Source organism: Engystomops pustulosus, chromosome 9 (genome assembly GCF_040894005.1).
Source record: "Engystomops pustulosus chromosome 9, aEngPut4.maternal, whole genome shotgun sequence".
In the NCBI taxonomy this organism is placed as follows: domain Eukaryota; kingdom Metazoa; phylum Chordata; class Amphibia; order Anura; family Leptodactylidae; genus Engystomops; species Engystomops pustulosus.
The window spans coordinates 41,662,769-41,686,905 of NC_092419.1; the positions used below are offsets into that span (position 1 = coordinate 41,662,769).

General features: G+C 38.5%; 1 protein-coding gene across 1 annotated transcript in view; it reads left to right on the plus strand.

Annotated features, from left to right (window-relative positions):
• Positions 1–24,137, plus strand: part of MAMLD1 (mastermind like domain containing 1) — a 136,763-nt gene that overhangs the window by 60,727 nt on the left and 51,899 nt on the right. The window lies entirely within an intron of this gene.

Below are 24,137 nucleotides of genomic sequence, written 5' to 3' on the forward strand. Positions count from 1 at the left end.
CTTTTTATATTTGTTATCCATGGCCTCCTTCCTTCTAAAATCAACTGTAGCTTCACAGGCTGTTACAGTGGGCAGGAGCACTTCCCCCTTTTACAGTGGGCTAAAACTTTCTTTCCTGCAGTGAGCTTATATCAGGCAGAGATAGGGGTGAAGTATTGAAGGAGCAGGTGGAGGATGAGTATAAGGCTGCATTCACACTGCGGTATGGGGGACGCATATACGGATGATGTATATATGGAATATATACGTCCCCCATAGATGGCAATTGGTGCACAGCGCCGTGGTACAGCGCAGCACACATCCGTACCTTTCCAAAGCCAGGTAAGATAGAACATGTTTCTCTATAGAATTGAGCTGACCCCCTCCTCCTCTTTCCCCGGCGCCGACATGTGCTACGGTACTACGGTACGGCGGGCACACGTTATTGTGAATGTAGCCTAACAGCCTATAAACTTGCTTTCTTATTAGCATAATTTTAAGAAAGAAGTAGGCCATACATAACAAATATAAAAAGATTGCCACAGTCTTGTTGCCTGGATCTATGAGTAAGTGACCCTGGTTTATCATGGTTGATGGTAATTTTCCTTTTTATGTATGATATTACAACATTATTATAACTTTGCAGGTTGCCCCTGTAATGGGTGTTTGACCCTGATAGTGGAATGATGTATGGGCAGCCAGCGGCAACACAGTTTACTGGCTATCCCAATATCTAATTTCATAAAGGAAAAAAAAAAAACAAAGGTTACACAGATGAAATTATGTCTCAATTTTATGTCTCAGTTCTATACTGCTCCCCAATCAATATTTCAAGTGGACCCGTTAAGAAGGGGACTAACTAAAGAGGGCACCAAATTTACATTGGTCCAGTAATTTTGTACGAGTCAATTAGCAGCAAGCTCTAAAAAATATTACAAGGCAGTAGAGATACTTTAACGTGGATATCCTTTCTCAAGAATAAACCCTTCCTCGGTCGGTGAAGAAGGGACACTTCTCCTACTAGATGAATGTTCCAACACACCTTCAAATCTGGCAAACCTGAATGTGCAAGCTTTGACATTGCTGTAGCCCTAGTGTCTGTTTCAGCATCTGTGACTGTGTGTTTCATGGTTGAATCTGAAGGCTAAGAATAGAAGATGACTTCCAGGGGGTCACCTTGAAAAATTCTGTTTGCCGATATCTTCATGTATTTTGCCTATAGTGTATACAACTTTAACTCTGAAAGTCTTCCACCTTCGTCCTCACCCTACAGTAAAGAGGTCTTCCAGTTTCAGCACATAAATCTTCATTGTGGTGTGACTCTGTAATATCCTTTACTTACTCATGGTGCCAAAATGCCATCATCCTCTCTGAGTGAACTCCTAGTTATTGTTCTTGGTTGTCAGTAAGTAGAGATCTTAAAAACTATGAAAAAGTAAAAAGTACTAAATTAATAACATTTTCTAAACCCAGGATAGCCAAAAACATTCAATTTCTGCCTAATCCCACCAATATTGCCTAGTCATTAGTACTTTTCCATATCTGGGATGTGTGCCAAACACGTATGTAGCAAACATTTCTCTTTCAACAAACCTAGGCTATGTTGGATCCATATACGAGTTGGCATGGAATAAAGGTGTTTCCCTACATCCTGGATGTATCTGAGAAGCAGTGAAACTACTGGAAGGTTTTTTTTTAACCATATAATGTAGTAAAGCATAATGAGAAGACATCTATGTTTGGTTTTGATATGATTCCACTAATGCAATCTATGTATCACCTTATGGCTCTGCAGAGATAAATGGGCAGAGGAGGAGGTCTATACCTAACCCTTGTATGGACCTGCCAATTATGTCACTGCTGTCTTGGTCTCTTAGGGGAGAAATGATACCTTCCTCAGGACTCTAAGGGGTTACGTTACTTATAGCAGTTATCCCTTATACTGTATAATTGGGATAATTGGGATAACACTAAGACATACCAAATGCCCTATAGAAGACCATGGTCTATCAGCTCTTCATTCCCATGACTTGCAAGCCCTTATTCATGTGGGGTCAAGTTCAGACAATCAGACAATTGTCTGACAATCAGACAATTACCCCTTATCCTGTGGATCTGGAAGGAAGTCACATATTGAGGGACAGGTACTGGAGGAGTAATTGGGGGGGGGGGGGTGTCCATAAGTCTGTGTTCACATCACATTTTTGGTATACACACAGCATATACATCAGGAAAGCTCCCACTGTAAACATTGACTTATAGTGGGCAACTTTGTTGCCTCCATCTTACCAGTATACGATGCATCCACTGAAAAAGACAGGATGGAAAGACGTAGCAAGCTTGGCAAAGGCAATAGAGGCCTATGGGTAGCGGAAGTTATCTATTGGATCCCTGTAGCGGCCTCGCTGAGCAGATTCATTGCTCAGCAGGAGGGAGGACGCCAGTGATGTCACTATAAGGATAGTGATATCCTTGGGGAAACACCCCATGTTGTTGGGTTTAAACTAAACCAATTTGGAGCATTTGTTGAGTAAGCACTTGTTTCCCTCCTTTTTTTTCTCCTTTTTTTTTTAGTTGCCTCTTTGTTTCCTAGAGCAACTACAACACAGAATTAATTGCTAAAACTACAAGCCCATTGATATTACCAGGAAACGATACAGCAATTAGTTCTTTAATCTCCATTTGCAAGAAAAACCACTCACGGAGAAACATTAGAAATAGTCTAAATACAATTTCTATTGCAACATTATCCTGCAGTCAAGGGCCTAACATCATCAAATTTAGTATTCTGCTTTGTCTCTTATCATTTGTAACCTACATTGCTAAAAGGATTTTGATTGTAGCAGCAGCGGTTTTATCAGGCAAATGTGTTCTATCCAATCTAAGAGCTTGTTAAGATTGTACTATCCTTATTAAATCCTTGGCATCTGCAGCGCTAGAGGGACCACTGAATTGTGATGCAGATTAATAGATTAATCTTTACTATATTACTATATTACATTGATGTTTTTGTAATATTTCTATTTTATTCTCCTTCACACACATGAAGATTAATGTGCTTCTTTTTACTTGACTTTTTTTTACACTTCTTGTCAATGTCATATTACACCAACCATAGCTCCTTTTTCTATCATAACACATATTGGGTCCATATTTGGACCACAGAGTAGCCCATCCGTCCCAAGGGTCTGTGGCCTTTATAATGATGATATATCTTTATCAATGTAATGCGCTTGCCTCTAAATAAACGATGAGCCAAAATTATTTTATTGGGGTAAAAAGGATCAGTATGGTGCGAAGAGGGGTCTTGCTCCCTCTATCTGGACATTGGAGAGCTATCTGTTGTAATCACCTTTTCTATATCTCAGCAAGGGACCAACTATACCCTAGATGAAGGTAAAAGGATCTCCAAACCCTTGGATCTATTTTAAAAGGGCGTTCCTGTATTGGACTAGCCATTGGATAGGTCATCAATATTAGACCAATGGGAGTCATACAACCAGCAATCCCTTTAAATAAGCTGCTCTAGGTGGCAACAGAACTCATGTGATAGTTATTCAGGCCAGGGATGTCACATTTATTGGTTAAATGGCCTGGTTACAACTTTGAAGTGAATGGAGCCATATCTGCAATACAAAGAACCGCCACTGTACAATGTATGGTGTTATACAAATTAATCCGTTAAGATGCTGTCGTTTTTTAAAATAGCTGATGAGTGATGGTTCCAGAAGGAAAGGTCAACAGTAGTGCTGACGCAAAGATAGGTCAACGATAAGGGGTTTTCAAGAACTGCTATTTTCATAGGAAGGGCCCCCAATTTATCCAAAACTTATCACCGATTAGCACTTTCCATATGAAAGGGAAAGGGCTTTTATACTAGATGTAGACTATAAACAGGAGAAGAGTTGTCTCCAACAAAAAAGTAGACAACCTAGTAAATGAAAGTTTTTGGGCTTCTCCCTTATATAAATATTTCACCTATGACTTTTTGATGGAAGATGTGTAAAGATCACACTTGTAAATCTTAGCACATAGTGTTCTATCATCTGATTTTTATGACATTTACATGTTTATGATAAGTTCCTTGTGAAATACACCAACAGTTCTTGGGCAATTCCATGTAACCTAATCCAGTCACTGACAGCCCAGTGGTGGGCAGAGGACAGGGCTGCCAATATTTGGACAGCGCTTGTATTTATAAGATATTAAATTGCAATGTGGCAGAACAGTGTGCAGACATGAAAAATCATACAACAAGTAGTAGGAGGACCGCGCTGGTCACAATTGGCATAAACATCAATGGACATTCAAGGATTTGGAAAGAAAATACAAAAACATTCCCTCAGAGCAATGGGGCGCCTTTATAAAAAAGGGTCTAGATATGCGGTAAATAGTGGTTCAAGCATGTGCGCCATTTTAAAAGAATTGTCCACTTTCAGCAACAAATAGATATTGTTTGTGTAGTGAAAAGTTGTACAATTTTCCAATGTGCTTTCTGAATGAATGAATCACTGTTTTCTACATCTCTGCTTATTGTCCTTCTATAGGAAGTTTCCTTGTTTACTTCCGGGTAAACAGGTGCACAGTGAGCAATCAGATCTGTCTGTGTTATAACAAGTCGTGCACCTGTGTGACATCACATGACCATGGCTAGATTTCTGTCCACATTAAGTAAACAATGAAGCTTTCTTTAGAATGTCAGCAAGCAGAGATCTAGAAAACCACTGAGAATTGATATGGAAAGCATACTGAGAAATTGTATAACTTACACAAACAATATCGATTATAAGCTGAAAGTGGACAAGCGCTTTAAGTTTGGCCAACATCTTTGGCTATGTTTTCGTATGGTCAACAGTTTTTTTTGTAAACATTCCAGGTAGTTCTATAGTGGCAAAATAACCATCTGTATATGTAATGGATATGCTTCTTTACTGCTGTCCTTTCATCACTTGTTACTAAAAAATGTTTGTTGTTGGACTCTACATGAAAAGTCTTTTGGTTTTCAGGAGGCTCTACCACCAGGATTAAAGCTTGTAAACTAAGCAAACTGAAGACTACAGTGGATATGAAATGATTACGGTTTTTAATTTTAATATCTTGTAAAATATGACCATTTTCTCAATAAAAATACATGCTTACTGAACCAAATGAAGAACTCTTGTTTGTAAGGAATAGCTGTCAGCTGAAAGAGTGTTTGCCGACAACTTTTAAGTTTATCGGATTGGGGTTGCTTTGGTCCACCAGCTAAAATTATTCTGGATCCCAACCTTCATTAACTCTAAATAGACCCTACTAGCCAAATTTAAGTTGTCTTCTGCTTTATCACTGGGGTCCAGTATTGGGTTAGAGCCTCAGCCCACTGGAGAATCCTCTGATTCTCAGCTGGGTCAGACCAACACTGAGTGTACTGTGTATCCATCTTCAGAAGAACTTACTTTTTTAGTTTTCCAATGGCATCTTCTAGAAGAGAATGCTCAAGCGCGTCCTCGGGGTCCAGGATTTGATGAACATTATAATCACTAGTAATTAACCAGTGCCGTCAGCTTAGACTATTTATTACTCCTGGTCCTTCTTACATAAATCCACTTAGACTTTCACACAAAGAAAACACTCAAGTACATCTTGGTCAGGGACCAGACTCATTCCACCAGTTTTATGGAAGATGGAACGGAAGAAGCAGAGCTGTTTCCCCATCTTATTGCCATATTTTGTTGTTGAGCCAAATGAGTAAATGGGTGTTGTAGTAATTACAGTTTTGTGAAATTTTCCATTTCTGTGGTTTAATCATAGACTGAAATCTGGGTCAATCCAGATGTTGAAAGGGTTTCTTTGTTTAGATCACTTAATTGAAATGGGCACATTCACTAAGGTCAAGGGGGTTTCAGCTGCTGCGTTTTGGAACCCGGGAGCAGACGGCTGTCCAGCATTTTGGGATGTGGCAGGAAATCTACATGACAATGGAAATATCCTGTGTTGTGGGATTTATTCTGAGCACAGTAAACTACAGGTGAATTTTAGATCTATAAAACTAATATCGTCCGGCTCTTTGTCAGAACCAGTTTAATCCGACATAATAGATTTATTGTACATGTAAATTCTAATTATTTAAATTGTATTATTGATGCTAATTTAATGCTCAAATGGAATAGGCTCATATTGTCTTTCATTCCCGTTTCCTCACACCTTGCAATTTGCATTTTGCATTTACCTCTCTTTCCAGTGAGTCTTGTCATTGTGTAATTAGTCATACAGGTACAATAGTGAATCCCTAGGGATGGCAGAGCTGCTGGCAAAGCGATTTCATTGTAGCTTGTAACAGATGGGCATGTCCTGGGGCCTCAGAATCAAAAACACTTGAAGCGGAATGCTATAGAGCTTAATGTATACTGCTACATGCATGGGGACAGTGTTGCCGGAATTCACTAGTTCCAATTAGGTTGTGATACTGAGTAGACTGAGGGTTTATTGATTACTTATTGATCCTATTGTAAAATATTATTTTATTTAGACTTTACCTGACTCTCATTAGTCCACTAAAATACTATATGTAATTTAAAGGATCTCTCTAGCCACTGATCACATGTAGTTAGAACAAGCTGATTAATGAGCTGATCGACTGCTTATACCACCAAAGATGTTTAAAATGGCACTCTGAGCAAACGGAAGAATAGGGGGTCCCATTTTCACTGATGGATATAGCAGTATGACAAACATGCATCCTGCTGCTCCATTCTATTGTATGGGAGTGATAGACAAGCACAGCTCTTGTTTATCTCCATAGACCATGAATGTGAGCGCCAGAGATATCAGAGCGCTGTTGCTCAGCTAATTCCGACAGTCCCTTGAAACGGAATAGAGCGGCTGGATGTGTGTTCAACCTGACGCTCCACCCATTAGTGAGAATGGGACCCCATTATCAAGATTACTGGAGGTCCCCTTCTTGTGATAGATCCCAGCAGTCAGACCCCACTAAACAGCTTGTAATCATTTATCCTGTGGATCCTGTGGAAAACTTAAAAATTTTGGACAACCCCTTTTAGAAACCATTAAAAAGTGATACTTACAATGCACGTCTCTTTTCTGCTTCCTTTCCAATGCCTTCCGGTTCCCCGCCAGTTTTTTTTATTTTTCTGGCCTTCATAGAAAGCTGTTAACATGGACATGTGAGTTCTCATTTATCAGTAGCCATAGGTTTAAAAAAAAACACTAACATATGCCTGTCCGGCACACTGGAGACCCCTACCCTCTCCATAGAAATGCATGGAGTACGACCGTGCACACGGGGAAAGATAGGACATGTCCGATCTTTTCCCCGTGTACAGAGCATTATGGTGCCACACATGTTTTGCACTGTATCAGCCGTGCTACAATGTATATTATTACACATTGGGGGTCATTTACTATTAGTTTGGACATTTTTGTGCTCTTGGACTTTCTATGTATTTTCAGCATTTTGGACTTGTTTAGTTAATCTTATGTAGGTTTATGATCAGCAGACACACATACCCAATCTATCAATCTCTGGCATATGATGCCTTTAAATGTGTGTAATTCTTTTTGTTGCTTTTTTTAATGACTGCATTATTAGTTGTTGTTTGCATTTACATCTCTGAACTTCTCAACCCCAAAAAGCCAATGTTTTGCTCACAATCGCTGGATTTTTCTTCTTAGTGTATTCCAATACATCATCCTAATATACAATTAGATGTTCATAAATGCCAAACAATACTAATAATGTACTGTTCATTTCGAAAAGAATTAGGGATAAATTAGTACTTTCAACTCCATTGACACAAATCCTCATAAGCCACCGTGACAAAGCGGCACTACAGAGATAAAGGAAAATCTTGTGACATGACTCTGTGCCACATACCCCTCCAATTGTGTGACTAGGCAGCAGTACAGTGTGAATGAGCAGTGATTAGAAGATAAAGGGCGTCTTTTATCACAACCACTTTACCAAGTATCTGAGTGATCTAAGAAAATCCCTTGTATGTGATAGGATCCTTGTGTTATGTCTGGGAAGGGGAGTACAGCACTTTGATGTAAATAAAGATGCTTAGATCAAATACGGTAACTTCTCGTGTAACATAGGTTGTATTTACTGCTACCGGTTATGTGTTTCGTTAGTTGGGTTTTTTTTATGCCTGTAAAGGGGAACACAACCTATTTCTCAGCTGAAGTAATGCAGTTTGGGGCATTTAAAAGGATAGACATTAATCTCATGACCCTGAGGGTCAAGGATGGGTTAAAACTCCTATGGGCTTGGGGGATGTTTGAAAATTGTGAGCCCCCTAGTACTGCCTACATACAGTAGCAGAAAGCAGCTTCTTGGGAAAGTGGAGAGTCCCTTCTGTCTGTTTTTAGTTCTGCAGTTCAAGGACATTTGGAGAGCCTGGAAGGGCTATTGTATGTTTGTCAAGAGCTAAAGTTCACTTTATTTATTATCTTTACATGGCAGTATCAAACTTGGTGAAAGGATTGGGTGATCCCGGACCTCCTAAAATCCTTAAACCCGGGTTGCTGCCCTCATTATAAGCTTCTACTGTTGACTTGCCTTCTAGCTGTTCTGGGTGGCCCTGGGCCTCCTAGAAGCCTTAAACGCCGGGCTGCTGCCCATATTACAATCCACTGCTACTGACTTGCCTTCTAGCTACCCAGTAAACATCTGTTTTTGGCAGGGTAACTCCAAATTCTGAAAGGTGTGAATGATAATTGTATGGCATACTTTAATGCTACATGGACTCAAAAAGGGGTCACAGCTCCATGATGTCAATATTCCTTGAGAGGGCATTTGGTCAGCAGATGCTCAACAAGATGGGATGAAACTTCCTTTAATTGATTAAGGTTTTTTTTTTTTTAATGATCTTCTGGACTAAGAAAGGACTATGCAGATTTGGTTAGAGTTTGTTATCTGAATCAATTATTTTTTAGGTTGTCCATAAACATTAGATATTGACAGGTATCTCTCCTGATGCACATCAAGTGTGCATCTGTTCCCAATAGCAAAAGAAATATTAGCTAAGACATGTCTAGAAGCAAAATTATCTTACTAAATACAACGGCAACATTGGAGAAGTTGAACCTGCCTTTGCATCTATCATTGGGGGAAAAGCCAGGCAGATAGTATACATTGAGGATTATTGGCCATTCCCATAGGTTTGGCCAAGATACATCTAAGCTATGTTGCCATAGATATGGGATGAATGCCAGCTGTATGTTGTACTGACCTGTGATCTCAAAGTTGAAAACCTATAGGACTACAGTATATTGGAAACAAAATGAACTAAACAATTATATAATGTGAACATGATCATTGGAGCATCATCATCATGAAAGACCATGGTTTGCACTGGATACATTCCTTACATGGCCACTTCCAATGAATTCATTTTTACAAAAATGTTTATCTAAACAAATCTCGTCATTTCAGTCATTGAACTAATATCACCACAGAATGGAAATTTCTATGTTTCCTGCATGTGTGCACTTTTTTATTATTCATGGGCTAAAGCCACATTGAACAAAGGGTGAGGTACATAGGGTCACATGTGTCCATGGGAAATGAATGGATTGTGTTAATTACACTGCCTTATGGAGAAAAGGAAACAACCCACAACAGATATTTATTACATTCACCAAATGCAAATCCTGCTGCAGAACAAAAGGTTTTTGCGGCCTTATTTTTAATATAAGATATATGTTATGATTCATATGTTTTGTTTTAAGAATATATCTTTAAATATTAGATTTTGATTCCAACATTGGAGATAGTTGTGTTAGCCATCTCCCTTAGGTATCATGTACACATACTGCACACCCTGCCGATGCCCATTAAAAATGTGCTCCAAATACAGGCAGGAATAGGACCTACTCCATAATTTGCAGTGCACCCACTCACCGGGGTTACGGTGTACAGTAGTGGCGCACAGTGCATTCACCGTTCCTCAACTTAATTCTTTGTGCACAATAGACCTCAATGGGGACTCTGAATTAGCCGCAGTTTGAGCGGCCAGCTCATAGCATGGACATGCATCTCTCCGTCGGAGTGATTTCTGGGGGTCCCAGTAGTTGTCAGATGTGTGTCCACTTTCTCCTGGAGCATCTTAAATTTTAAAATCCTATAAAGGGGTTGTCCGAGTGTGTTAAAATATCTACAGGTCACAGGGGGTGGTTGTAAAAAAAAAAAATAAAAAACTTGCACTACCCTCTTCTGGTGCTCCAGTTCTCCCATGCCACTGTCTGTTGGTGTCAGGACCCTGTTTGTAGGCTTGCTCCACTATGACAACTTGTGCCCGCTTGACACACCCACCCTTCCCCTGTCCCCTTGCCTAGTACAGTTTCAATGTGTGTATCAGGCGTATGGACAGATGGCAGTGCCAGGCGGGCGGAAGTTATTGGAGCAGAGTGTGCCTGCCCCTGCAAACAGACAGTTGCCTGGCATGATGGGCATATGTGAATAGGATCCTCGGAGAATGTAAGTTTAATGTTTTTAAAGCCCTCACAGGCCACACTCAAACAACCCCTTTAAACAACCATCTTCCTTCTAATCCCACTGGTTATACTGGGTGAATATTAGCACTAAGCGATAAATTGGATTTCTTGTGTTTTTTATGTGGTGATAGTAAGTATACCGTAGTATTATCTAAAAATGATCCCGTAGCAACTGGTTTTCGCTGTCATGAGACCCCAACATACTGCAAACCCTTAAAACTCCTGTTTGTATGGATGTTGACACAGGTTGTAGACTATTATTCAGATTAATAAATATCTCTGAGATCATATTTATGATATTGTACACTTTTTAACATTTTTTTTAATATTATCTCTAAAATTTTCATATGGTGGATATTTTATATCCTGTTTGATAAATGTTTTTGATGAATTAACATTTTATTTTCCGTTGCATACGACTTATGTTTCTGGTATTATTCTTATAACAGAGACCGCTAAGCCGCTATTACCCAACTTGAAGATACAAATCTATAAATTGTGCTGTAAAATATACTGTAAATGGCCTATGTGTTTATAGAAAAGATTATTAGAGATGATGAACTTACGAGGAGCTAATCCCCTTTCTGGAAAATTTCTACTCATTAGACAATGGTTGTGTTAATAGGCCCATGTACTACTCATTGCTGTTGACTTTGGGGCTCAAATCCATAAATTATACATCATTAAAGCAGAGGTATAACAAGTAGCTTTGGGTCCAAAAGCAAAACTTTGAAGGATCCCAATTAATCCAGGACTATAATCGGCAGATGATAAGTTTCTATAGGCAATATATAATACATATTATAATTTACTAATAATTATTTTAACATATCCACCTGTGATTTCATGTCGCTGAGATATATATCTATAGAGATTCCATGCATAATTGTCTTGGACTACTGACTGTGCCATTCGGCTTCCTAAAACCAACCTTGCTTAGCCTGTTGTCTGTTTAGACATCCAATTATTGTACCCTGTAAGCTGTTTCTAATATTGACCCTGAAGGAATAGACGGATAAAGAAAAAATGTACAAACAAGTTGTTAACAATCTGAACAGTGAGAGGTAACTTTAGGTCACCAAAACTAAATGGAGAAAGTTTTGAAGAAATAGGCCAGGCCGTGTCCGCACATTATTCTTTCTGTTTCTTTATTTCACTAAGCAGTGACAATCAAACGGTAAAATATTTTCCACTATGAGAATAAAACAGAAGTCTGAGACATAAGACAATAAATCCATTTATCGCTCCACATCAGGTCTGCAGCGTGTTCCACCCAACAGACGCCATCCATAGTCTTCAATAATCTTGTCTCATTGGCTGCTAAGGCTGAAGGCTAATTGTTTCCCTCTAATTCCTCTAATCACTTTATCAAAACAGACCACTGGTGTCCAGAACAATTGATGTCACAGAGAGAAAAATATTCAAGAGGAGCAGATTTAAAGGAGTTTTAGTAAAGACAATGTTCTAAGATGAAGTAGAGTTATTTCACTGTATTACCTCTGCTTCCTCTGGATATCACTATCGGTTGGGCTTCATTTTCTGGAATTTAGAGAAACCCTTTATATCTGTACATGGATGTTATAATCAACTTGATGGAATGTTAGATATTTAGATTCATTCTTTGGAGTAGGAATCATATTTACAGAGCGAAAACTTAGGCTTGGGAATATACAATAGTAGTCGGCTTCTTGTTAAGGATAAACTGAACTGGCGCCAGCACTGGGCATACCCAGGCAAGTGCCGGGGCCCAGAGCTGCCGGGGGGCCCACATAAGGCTGTACATAAGGAATCCATGGGTTAGAGGGTGTGGTATTTAATTAATCCATAGGGGTTGAGGGGGCTTTATGTAAAATACCCATGAGGGGGCTATATATAAAATATCCATGAGGGGTCTCTTTCGTATGCTAAACTAGGAAATATTTTAGGGAACAGGGGGCTGTTTTAGTTTCTGCAGATGGGCCCACTGAGGCTCTGACGCCCAGGTGCCTACTGAAACATGGGACCCTGAGCATAAACCATAACAATATCATACCCAAAAAATTAAAGCAGATCAAATCCATTACTTGGACTCCATTATTGTGAACAGATCTTTCATAGTATACAGTCACAGTTTACATGGGGAATATCTGCTGCTAAAGTAAATCTTTGTAATATGCACATTTTGTTAAGTAGCATAAGTCATCATTATCCCCATTGAGAATCGTTATTAAGCAGTGAACCTTATAAAACAAAAGTAGAAAAACAACTTTAAAAAAGTGAGTGAATTCCATGTTCCTGTGGGTTCTGGTATTGTCCTATGATTGTAGGAATGCATTTCCCACAACTTATTTTATGGTCTAATGTATGAACCATAGTACAAGCTCTTACATTGTCCCCATTCATGTAGGTAGGAGACATTTTAGATCTATATCTATCTGATCTATTCTAATGGTTTTGTTGACTGTGACACCTGTACTTTAGATAGGGTTTGTAGCCTGCATTACTAGAGTAGAGAAACCCTATCCTAGAAGAGTATAAAGCAGCATTTTACACCACCACTTATATGGCTGTCTTAGTAAAAACTATAATCCCTAGTGTATATATCCTTTCATATCCCGGCTCTGCTAAATGTCGAAAAGCCACAAGTCTGTTGATCTTTGTACTTAGCCTTTCCTTTCAGTGTTTGAACAGCCTGTTTTCAGTTTCTTCTGGTGTTTTTTTGTTTTATATCGCGTTGTTTGAAGCATGTTCGCTTCGGTAAACTTTTTAAAGCCAAGTACTGTGGATCGTTTCGGTGAGAATGTAATTTGTTAAAGGCTAAATCCATAACTAAAGGTTATATTTCACCCCATACGACAAGTAATATTAAGACAATAGTGTATGTTAAAAGAAGACATTTACAAGAATATTACTAGAAGAGACAGACTTGATGAAAATGTCATCATTTCCCTCAGATCTGAATAGCAAAAGGGTTGTCTCACCAAAACAAACCAGGTCTTTGCAACTTCTGAGGACAAAGATATCATAGCAAAGACACTTCTCAATTGGCCAGGTTTTTACATGTAACATTTTTTCCCCAATAGACCAAACCCGGTCACTCATTGACAAGTAATAATATGCTTCTGTTTTGGGGAAAATGCATAGCCACAGTGTTCTATGTTTATATATGATTGGTTTAGTAGAACTTCATAGCCTCCATGATTTGTGATCATAATCTGAACCCTGAAATGTGGATGTATTACAACCCTAAATAATTGGGTGTTCTTTATGGGGATCCAGAATAGGTTCACTGACAGACACTTCTGTAGGTTGGATGTTTGGTTAGACATTACATAGTTAGTTGGTGTGTATCTTTATTTTGCTATGATCTACAAATGTTTCCATGTATGGAAAGTATTTGCCCTATATTTTATAGTACCATATTTTTTGGACTATAAGGCGCACAAAAAAAATTGATTTTCTCAGAAATCAAAGGTGCGCCTTATAGTCCAGTGCGCCTTATATAGAACCGTACTTACAGACAACAGCTGCCACCTGGTGCGCTTTATATATGAACCTAGACGTTTTAGCAGGCATTTATTGATGGTGCGCCTTATAGTCCGGTATGCCTTATAGTCCGAAAAATACTGTATAAGAATTATATATTTATATGATCCTTCATAAAACGGTATAATACATGTTAAGGTCATACATCTTGTTATTAGTACTTTCCAAAATTAATGGTAGGCTACTTTACCTCATGTTTTTGTAATGTGTGTGTAAGTGTGGTGGGTAGGATATTTGGTAATTTACCAATATATATCTATTATACGGCATCAGCCAGACATTCCTGACCATAAAATGGCTGCAGGTCATGTGATCTCTATATGTCCATAACAATCGCCCTACCAGGACATTGATCTTCTATTTATGAATACTATTATAAGGTCCTGGCAGGGCGATTGCTCATGAATAGATAGAGATTGCATGACTCTTCATCTGCAGCCATTTTATGGTCAGGAATGTCTGACTGATGTGCTAAACGATGGGGGTGCAGAACTTTAATAGATGTATATCGGTAAATTACCTAATATCCTGCCCCTGAAACTTTTACACACATCACAGAAACATGAGGTAAAATGGCCAACCCACTATTTTTTTTAATTGTTTTGATTTGTTATGGTTTTTCTCCTTTTCTGCAATTATTTTCTCATTCCATAATTCCCTAATAATCGTGTCCATTTTAAGTGTCCATCATAAGGTCCTATTAGCCTTGGTCAACAAGGAACCCTGCAAATGCTTCTTATAAGCTATTCCATACTCCTAGAGACCCTTATGGGGAGCTATGGGGAAGAAATGTTGAAAGCTTTTGGCTTAGTATTCTTAAAATAATGAGAGTAACAATAGCCCCAGAACTTTTTTGTTTTGTTTTTGAAGATGAAAGCTCCAGCCGGAGCATTATATTCCCTTGCTTGTTAAACCAATGTTCCTGTGTCTGAACTCTTAATTCAAGCGCAGTTTTTGGCACATGTTGTAATGTTTCAGGAAGACTATTTCACAGCTTATAAACTGCTTGATAAACATCTCTTCCAACAAACGAATGGGCCTAAGACTCAATCAACACCATAAATATATTTACACACCTCCCCAACTAGCTGTAACAACTCGTAGGGAGTCATTCACAGTAAGGACATGTGAGTACAGGCGCCATTGTGGTGCTTGCCCATCTCTTTAGCATTCAAGGCACATTGGATAGCGTGTGCAGTGGAGAAGCTTACTGTCCTCTAATATGTAAATAAGTGACTAAAATAGAATCACTATTAATTAATTGCATTCCATTTTAGAATTACATGTATGTGATCTGAGCCTAGAGCTGATGGCAGAATTATATGCAAATTATCCTTGCATTTGGTCCCCATAACATTCATGTAAAGCCCAAAACAAAAATAGCATGTAATTAAATGCTATGACAGTATACATAGACATAATACAATAGTGCTAGTTCTTTCCACAGATCCCTTCTATTCTCTTTATACTTCAGTGTTTCAGACACTTTTTACGCATTCCACAGAGATAATGTTGAGGTAATTATAATGTTGATGGAAAATGCAGCTCAATGTCAATCTGACGCCATAAACAAGCATAGTTCTATTATAATACACCTGTCGCTCCGTATATATTACATTTCCACAGGGATTGACTCATATAGACAATCATTGTCCATATGTCTTATTAGGTTATATGAAAATCGGAGAGAAAAAAAAGTCACCTACTTGGGAAGTACTAGAAGCTGCTAACTATTTTGAAGAAGTGGAGAAGTGTTAGGGTGGCTGGAGATGTACTAAAAGCCTTTTTTTAGTGGCTATCTTAATTGATGCCCATAACATGAGAGTTTGATGTTTCTTACAAACTATATCATGTTAATAAATTCTTCTTTGTCTTTGTTAGTTTCTGTTGGGCAGTATTTTCAAGCTTGGTACATTACATACATTGTATGGACACAATACAGAGCCACAGCCACCATACCCCAGAACTCCCATACCACTTCTCTTCTAGCCCTTAGCCGTAGGTACTTTGGGTACAATACCTATGGGTCCATTTCTGTGGTTAAGGCAATCTAAAGTAATCTCCATCTAGAAGCTAGTGTATTTTTCTGGACCTGATGAAGGGGTTGGTCCACCCCCTAAACATGTTGTCCGAAAAGAAAAACCATGAATAAAGGATTCCCATTTCTACTATTTTGAGCAGAAGGTCTATTTATCTGTTATCCTTACTCACATCATCAATTCCTGGGCCACACATCTTCCTTAGCATTGAAAGACTCTGTGGCCACTGGCAGATGTTCTGATTTCAGTGCGTGCTCCATTACACACAATCCTGTGTGCCACGTGATCCCTCAAGCTCAGATCAGTGAGACTAGTTGCTTGGGATCCACTGCTTAAAGGACATCTAACATCAGATCAGCTGATGGAAGATAACTATTAAGTACCTCCCTGTCCCGTCTCAGTGGGTCCCAAGCTTCATTTCTTCTATCTTTGCATGGCCCCATTTCTGTAAAAATGTAGTTTGTTAAATATGCAAATTACCCTGTGGTGCTCTGCAGAGCACCATCAGGCTCCACTGTAATATAATTTATGCTCGTCCCAAGCGCCGCCACCGACATTCTGAGAGACAGTGAGATTCAAAAAGAGAGTCGATGACATCACTGGCTCTCAGAATACGGCTGGCATTATATTATGGTGGCACCTAATAGTGCTCTGCAGAGAACCACAGTCTAATTTGCATATCTTATAAACTTATTTTTTACAGAAATGTGCCCATGCAAAGATATAAGGAATCAAGCTTGGGACACACTGGGAAGGGACGGGTAGGTACGTAATAGTCATCTGCCATTTAATCTGATGGTAGATTTCCTTTAATAACCCAATGTTATGGTTAAAAATGGATTCTGAGGCTACTTGTCCTAGGTCTGGCCCTTAAAAATGTAACATTTAACAACAGTGATACATAAGGTAGTATGATGTAGTGATTGACAAGAGGAGCCTGAACAGAGAAGAGAGAAGGGATAAAGTAGGAAATAATCCATGTAGACTCGTCTTTCAGTCCTCCGATGCAACTCAAGAACATAAACTACTGCATTATCAAGAGTGTAAAATAACAGAAAATATATGAGCTGATAAGTTTTATTATTTGAGCAGATATGCTCTTTATTGCTGTGTTGACTCACTCTTTTACAGAAATGTATTAATTAGAAACCTAAATTGACAAATTCTGTGTATTAAAATTAATTAAAATTAAGAAAAAAATGACATTTTATTATTTCATATTTAATAACATTTGACTACAAAATTATTTTCATGGTCAATTGGAACATCTCCGGGCACATTAAACGTGTAGGGATTCAACCTTGAAATGAACTTGAGTTTCATTGAGTGTGATACAGTATATGTTTATTCTGCCATATGCATAGCTGTTATATTTTCATACCCCGCTGTTAGAAAAGAAGGCTTACCAAGATTAATGCTCTCTGCTGATATTAGCCACAAACAAAGGTCAGAAACTCGACATGTTTCTGGAATAAATCACTGGAAATAAAACTCCTCTTCCTTACTCTCTAAAAGTATATTTGGTTCAAGGAAGGGCACATTAAATCTTCAGACATGTAGCAATTAATGTTGTGCAGACAATGCCCACAATACTCTGCAACTTATCATCTGATAAGATTCTGTCAAAAGAGAAAATAGAAAAGTATCTTCTCTGGTAATACAGCGGGCACTGAGCACTGGAGCCTAGACATGGGGGGATTGTGGGCACAGGAAGAGCATGAAGGCAAATTAAAATTTTACAAGCAATGAAAATTTTAAATTCTATTATTCCGAAAAGTCATATACAGTGTAACAGCCTAGAGTATACCGTCGAATCACAGACTGTTAAAAGAAGATCAATATTATTTTGGCTGGGGGGGTCACTAATCCTGCGAACAGTGTCAGGTTTTCCTTGTATTAGTAGAGTGGTAGTAAAATCTCCATGAGACACCTGGGTATGGCTGCGAGCAGTGCGAACATATCTCCAACAGTCTCGCAACCTACTTCTCCATTCAAATGGGTAACATTCAATCTTAGGAGTGAACCCCCACAATTCGGCCATCACATAATTTCTGACAGCTGGATCGGTGATCTTGGTAAACAGCCCTTCCTTTTGTCTAGTGATTGATATAGTAGGGCTGTCAGACATGGCACACACAGGTATTCAGACGATCACCTGATTTGTAGTTATAAAATTGTTTTATTTAATATCTCGGGAACACAATGCGTTTCGTAGTCAACCCTGACTCCTTTATCAAGTGAGAAGAGATGCTGAATAAAGAGACGGATGGCAGGTCTTAATGCACTGCTGTGCTTGTATGTGGTGCTGTCTAGTGAAAGAGGGTAGAGGGTAAGCAAAGCTGTGACTGCCTCTATGATGTCTATGTACTCTTATATGGTAATCCTTTTTTTAATTTTAAAGAGGACCTTTCATCACCTTACACATATGGTGATGTGAGCCTCTACTGTGCTGTAGGGGCCGCTACACATATTCAGGGGCACTTTCTAGCCCCCAGTATGGCAAAGATATCAGCCTTGGTACCTGATCATGGTAATCCTCACCAATGTCAGAGAGGATGTGCTAGAAAAATGTGGTGATTGGTACCCTTTAAATCTCTGTAGCAGCCCCTACAGCATAGTATTTTCATCACCACATGTGTGAAGTGGTGAAAGGTCCTCTTTCATTTAGGTTTTATGGAAGTAATAGTAAAATCTCTTACACTGCAATTTTGTTTTATAGATATGGTAACTTTCATCCATAATCCCCAAGAAAATATCATCTTAAACCCATTGCAACTAAGCAATTTCAATCCAAAATTCTTGGTCCTTATACTTGCAGGATGTTCTGGATCGAACCTAGAATCACAGAACTGAACTCTGCATGTCAATTCGATGATTCAAAGTTTGAAGCACATGGAACGGGTTTCTCAAACCGAACTTGCTTACGGGCACCGGCCCATAACAATTTTAGTCTTGCAATGTGAAAATTTAAGAAAAAAACATTGGGAAGTCTTAAAGAAGCAATTACCATATGTTACATTTCTTACGTATCTTTAGAGCATTACAAAACCTAACTTACCTGTATGTATTCCAGATTTATCACACCATTATTTGTGTCTTATTCTAAGCAACTAAAACATAGGTTGTGTTTTTTTATCTCCTAAGAGGCAATTATTGTTGTTGGTTTTAACCAAACACACCAGAACTAATACTAATTATTGCTTAGACTTACTATTTTTCCTAATTAATTGCACACTAAACCCTACTGCTCCTTATTTTACATTGCTTTTATCCAGACCACAGTGTGTTATCCATACAATGTTCCCAACACAAAAGCTCTGTTATGAATAAGTCATTCCGATGCCGGGGTGTTTCCTATGAAATTATGCTTTTTGTTATGTTTTGTTACTGTCTGTTCCTTTTTTTAGATTTCACGGCATGAGTTCATGGTTTTATTTAGTAAAGAGCAAATAAACTCCGCTTTGTGTTCTATAACAGTCTTTCAATACCCCCTGAAGGCGTACAGCTTCTGTCATGTGCTCCGCTCTGTTACTATCTGAATCATTTGTAAAGTCACGAGTTGATAGACATTAGGGTCGTGCAATTAAAAGATTTCCGATTCATTTTTAAATGAACTTCTGAAAGCCCTGTTATGTTTTTATTTCATTCATTTAGATGTAATAAATGGGATTTATAAATGAATGTAGCTATGGATATACCAAAGTAAAATCTGCATCCCGTTTAGGGTCTTATACCCTGTAATCATCATCCCCATTCTTTAGACAGCACAGATCCTAGAGGGAGGAAACCATGAATGCTACTATTATTTCTGAGGATTGGTAACACCTTAGGTTGGTTCCATTAGAAGTCGCTTCAATTAATTAATTCAATTATTTCAATTCAATAAATGCATTTCATACCCGTTTATCTTGCTTTACACTATCTCTTCATTTTACCAAGTTACCGAAAAAACATTGTCCACATAACAGATTTTCTCTACATTCATAGTATCTGCATGTGTCTTACCCCTACAATTCACCTCTGTCAAAGAGATCACTGATTTTGCATGGTAATCATTGATCACATACAATAAACCGTGAATTTTCTTAGCAAGTTAGAACTGAGAAATGTTATAGTTCTCGTTATGATATTTGGCAACTCTTAGGACCTCAGGTGCCTGTAAACCATCAATATCTGCCAAGTGAACTGCATTTAGCAGCAATTCAATACCACTCCCAAGTATAAATGAATGATCAGGTCCACCAAGTGTGTACCATGGGATTGAAGAATAAGCCTCTGCTGAATTGCTCTGCAGGGAACCTACCTCTTCAGGAACAAAAGGGTCCAGCATTATTGAATTTTACATGCCCAATCCACTATCGGTCAGAATGGATGGCATCCAAACACACCGGTCCACATTTATCAAGACTATTGTAGTGTGTACTATGTACCTGTGGAAGTGTGCAGAGTGCTCCAGACTCATCAAAACTGGCGCCCTGTCTTTATGAATCTGGCACCCCCTGCACTGCTTGGGAAGTGTGCTTCATATTCTTGATGCACTTTCTTTATTCTACAGAATTGTGGTGCACGTCAGTAATAAATGTGGCGCCAACTCCGACTATGCACTAACATGTCCCTCTAGGAGAAAGTCAGACACAGTGCAGCCATGACACAAAACTCGCGCAGATACTTTATAAATACATGTGCAAGCAGTTTGCACGATTTTTCTAGTGCAAAGTCTGCTGGTTACTGGTACGATTGGTCTTCAGAACCTTTGCTTGACTGGATGTCACAGGGAGTGATCACAAGATTCATTTCTGCACACCACGGTCTCATAGGACCATGGGAGGGAGTTCTTTGTTGTCACAAGTTGGAGGCCACGGATCGGCTGGCAGGGGTTCCCTGACCACTCACACTCCTCACCAGCTAAGGTGTGCGTGTTAATGAATGTAAGTACAAGCCCAACAGAACCAAAGCAGAGTAAGTACACTTTGGGGGACATTTTTCATGTCTTGTACACCCATTTTCTGGCATACATGGTTTGAATAATTCCTGGTGCAGGGTCAGGGAATTAAAACTATTTCCGGCATCTCCTGCATCAGAATGGAGACAATGTAATAATGGTGCACAATGAGTCAGCCTTAAAGCATCTCACCTTTTCCCAGCCCCATTGAGCCTTCCAGATTTCATACTCAAGTTAGAGGTATTATCAATGTCACTGGTAGAGAAGATAATTGGGCAGACACCTTACGCTCTTCATACTAAATAGGGAAACAGAACTTCTGACACTAAAACCCAACATTAGCCATGATTGTAAATTCTGAGATTCACTTTGTTCCCATACATTAGAGATTGTATATGTCTTTTATGTATATATGTATATGCCATAAGCAGAAATGAGAAATAAATTGCAGTAAGAGACAAAAGGTTCATTAAGGTATGTGTAGGATTTGTTGTGTGAAAACTATAATTAGAGGAACAACTGCCTTATTATAGCCAACCTTTCTACCTTGTGAATTTGAGGCATATGGAAGATCGTGTAAAGGATCCGATAAGCCATGTAATGTTAAAATAGAATGTCTGCTGAGAATAGACAAAGGATATCTGCAGGGGGGCTATTAAAATGGATGAGTACCTCATCTTTCCAAAGAATTGCTGGCTCTGTGACAGAGGAAAGGGGCTTAGGTATCACTGAGACTATGCTTAAATTCTCCTGCCGTAGGCATATAGCGCGTATATTTACCTAAAAATTGCAAACTCTGCAGGACTTTTGCATTCAGAGTGTACACTTTGTACAGCTCAAGTACTTACATAAAGCTACAGAGATTTACTGAGCCTCAGGGAATATTAAGATCATCTTGGATACAAAATATGAAGGTAATACGACATATTATTTTGTAGCAGTCTGTAAAGTCAGGCAAACCCTTGGTGAATACATTGTTCTTTATTGTTCCTTGTTTCTAGCCTCGGAATATATACCATACAAGGTTTTTCTAAACTACTGACAGGCTTAGAATGTCTCTGAGACACTTTAGGCCATAATCTGGTTATTATAGGGATTAGATCCTTATTCTTCGTGGCCTGTAAATCCCCCATGCATTAGTGTGTGCACATTCTGCCCTGGGTTGAGGTCCAACAGGTTCAATGCTAAATACTCATGTTGTATTCATAGACCTCAAACATGACCATGCACAGTGGAAAGCAGACCCCAGACCACTGACTCACTAACTATCTCAGCAGCCAACCACCTCTCCATCATCTATCTCAACCACATTGTGGTCTAAAAGACCCAATAAAAGAACTAAATTCTAAAATTACCATCTTTACTACCTACCATAGAAAGCTTTCATCTAGAAGATTGTCCATCACCAAGACGCTGAGCTGGTAGAAATGTCACCAAATGAACAGCTCATTAGGCTCCTAACCAGGAGTCAGAAATTAGGGCAAGATGAATGTAAAGTATTGTATAAATACAGTTACGTAAAGGCTAGATTCTACTGAATAGGCATTTTTGTAAATCTAACTTTTCAGTTTGTAGAAACTTTAAGCCATTAACTCCTTAAAAATCAGATCCTTTATCGTTTTTGCATTTCCGTTTTTTACCCCCAACCTTAAAAAATCTATAAGTTTTTTTATTTTTCCATGTAAAGATCTGTGTGAGGGCTTGTTCACTTGATAGTGATGCCGTGTACTGGGAAGTGGGGAAAAACTCCAAATGCAGTGAAATTGGTGAAAAAATGGATTCACGCCATTTTTTTTGTGGGCTTGTATTTTACGGTTTTCACTGTACGCCCCAAATGACATGTCTTCTTTATTCTTTGGATCTAATCACTGGGATAAAAAATGTATATAGCTTTTATTGTGTTTTAATACATTTAAAATAATTTTGAAGATGAGTACTTCTTTTTAGTGTGTCAAAGTGGGAGGTATAGTCAACAAAAGTCCTGCCTGGTCCTGCCCTGAATGTATTTTCACATTTAATACAGCAAATTTTTTATCATGTCCATGTGGGCCCCTATGACTGAGATTTATAGCTGGTCTGATTTTTTTTAGGTAGCCTGGATTACTTGTCAAATCATCTACACCATGTTGTTTTTATTGCTTTTGTCCTGTTGGAGTCTTGTTAACACCTTGATGATTTGGTGTCTTTGTTTGTTGTGCTTCTTATGGACTATAAAGATTTTTCCTCATTATGTGAGGCAGTGGTGTTAATGATAGATTAATCAAGTTGACACATAGGTCATAGCTATTAAACCGGGGGCGGCACGCACTGTAATAATACTTATAGTGGAATGCTTTGCTGCATTCACTTTATTTATGTGCTTTGAAAAAATGTTGTTCTTTTTTTAATTTTTATGAATCGTTTTATAGAGAGAGGCTATATTTTAACTTTTAATATTTTTGATTTCAAAAATAGACAAATAAGTAGAACTGTATTTGATAGTGATAAATATCCTCTATAGGATCAATTCTATGTTGTCTGGTTTCTTGTACTATATTTTTAGCCTTTTTTTGTCACAGTTGAGCTGTTTTTGGACTCAAAAAGCCTGAAGTGCAACAGAAAAGTCTCATAAAGTAGCACAAGAAACCAGACAACATGGTGGCTGTTATTTTAGTAAATTTAATCCAATGTGTCCTCCATGTTACAAGCAAATAAAAGGATGGATAAAGAGGCTGTAGGGTGTGAATCCCACCAAAAATCAGTGTCTGTGTTAATTGAAAAATGATGCTGTTATGGCTCTAGAACAGAAACAATTCTTAGCCTTTAAGGGCCAAACAGGCTTAATCCTAAATTGAAATTAAAGAAAGCCTTTCAGTTGAATTTTGCTTCCCTACTTTAAAGCAGAAAATGATAAACAGAGTAAGACTGAGTTCTCTTATAGATGGGTTTCTATTATATGGTGATGAGTGTCTGAGTAAAAGGTGGAGTAAATCCTATTAGGACTCCTAGGAAGGACATTGAGAGTCCTAATAACCCCACCCACACACAGTGATTGACAGCTTTCCCTGTATACATTAAACTGTCAATCACTGTTTGTTGGTTGGAATTATCAGGACTCTCACAAGGAGTCCTAACAGGATTTATTCTAAAATATTTCTCCATACCATATTTATCTTTAT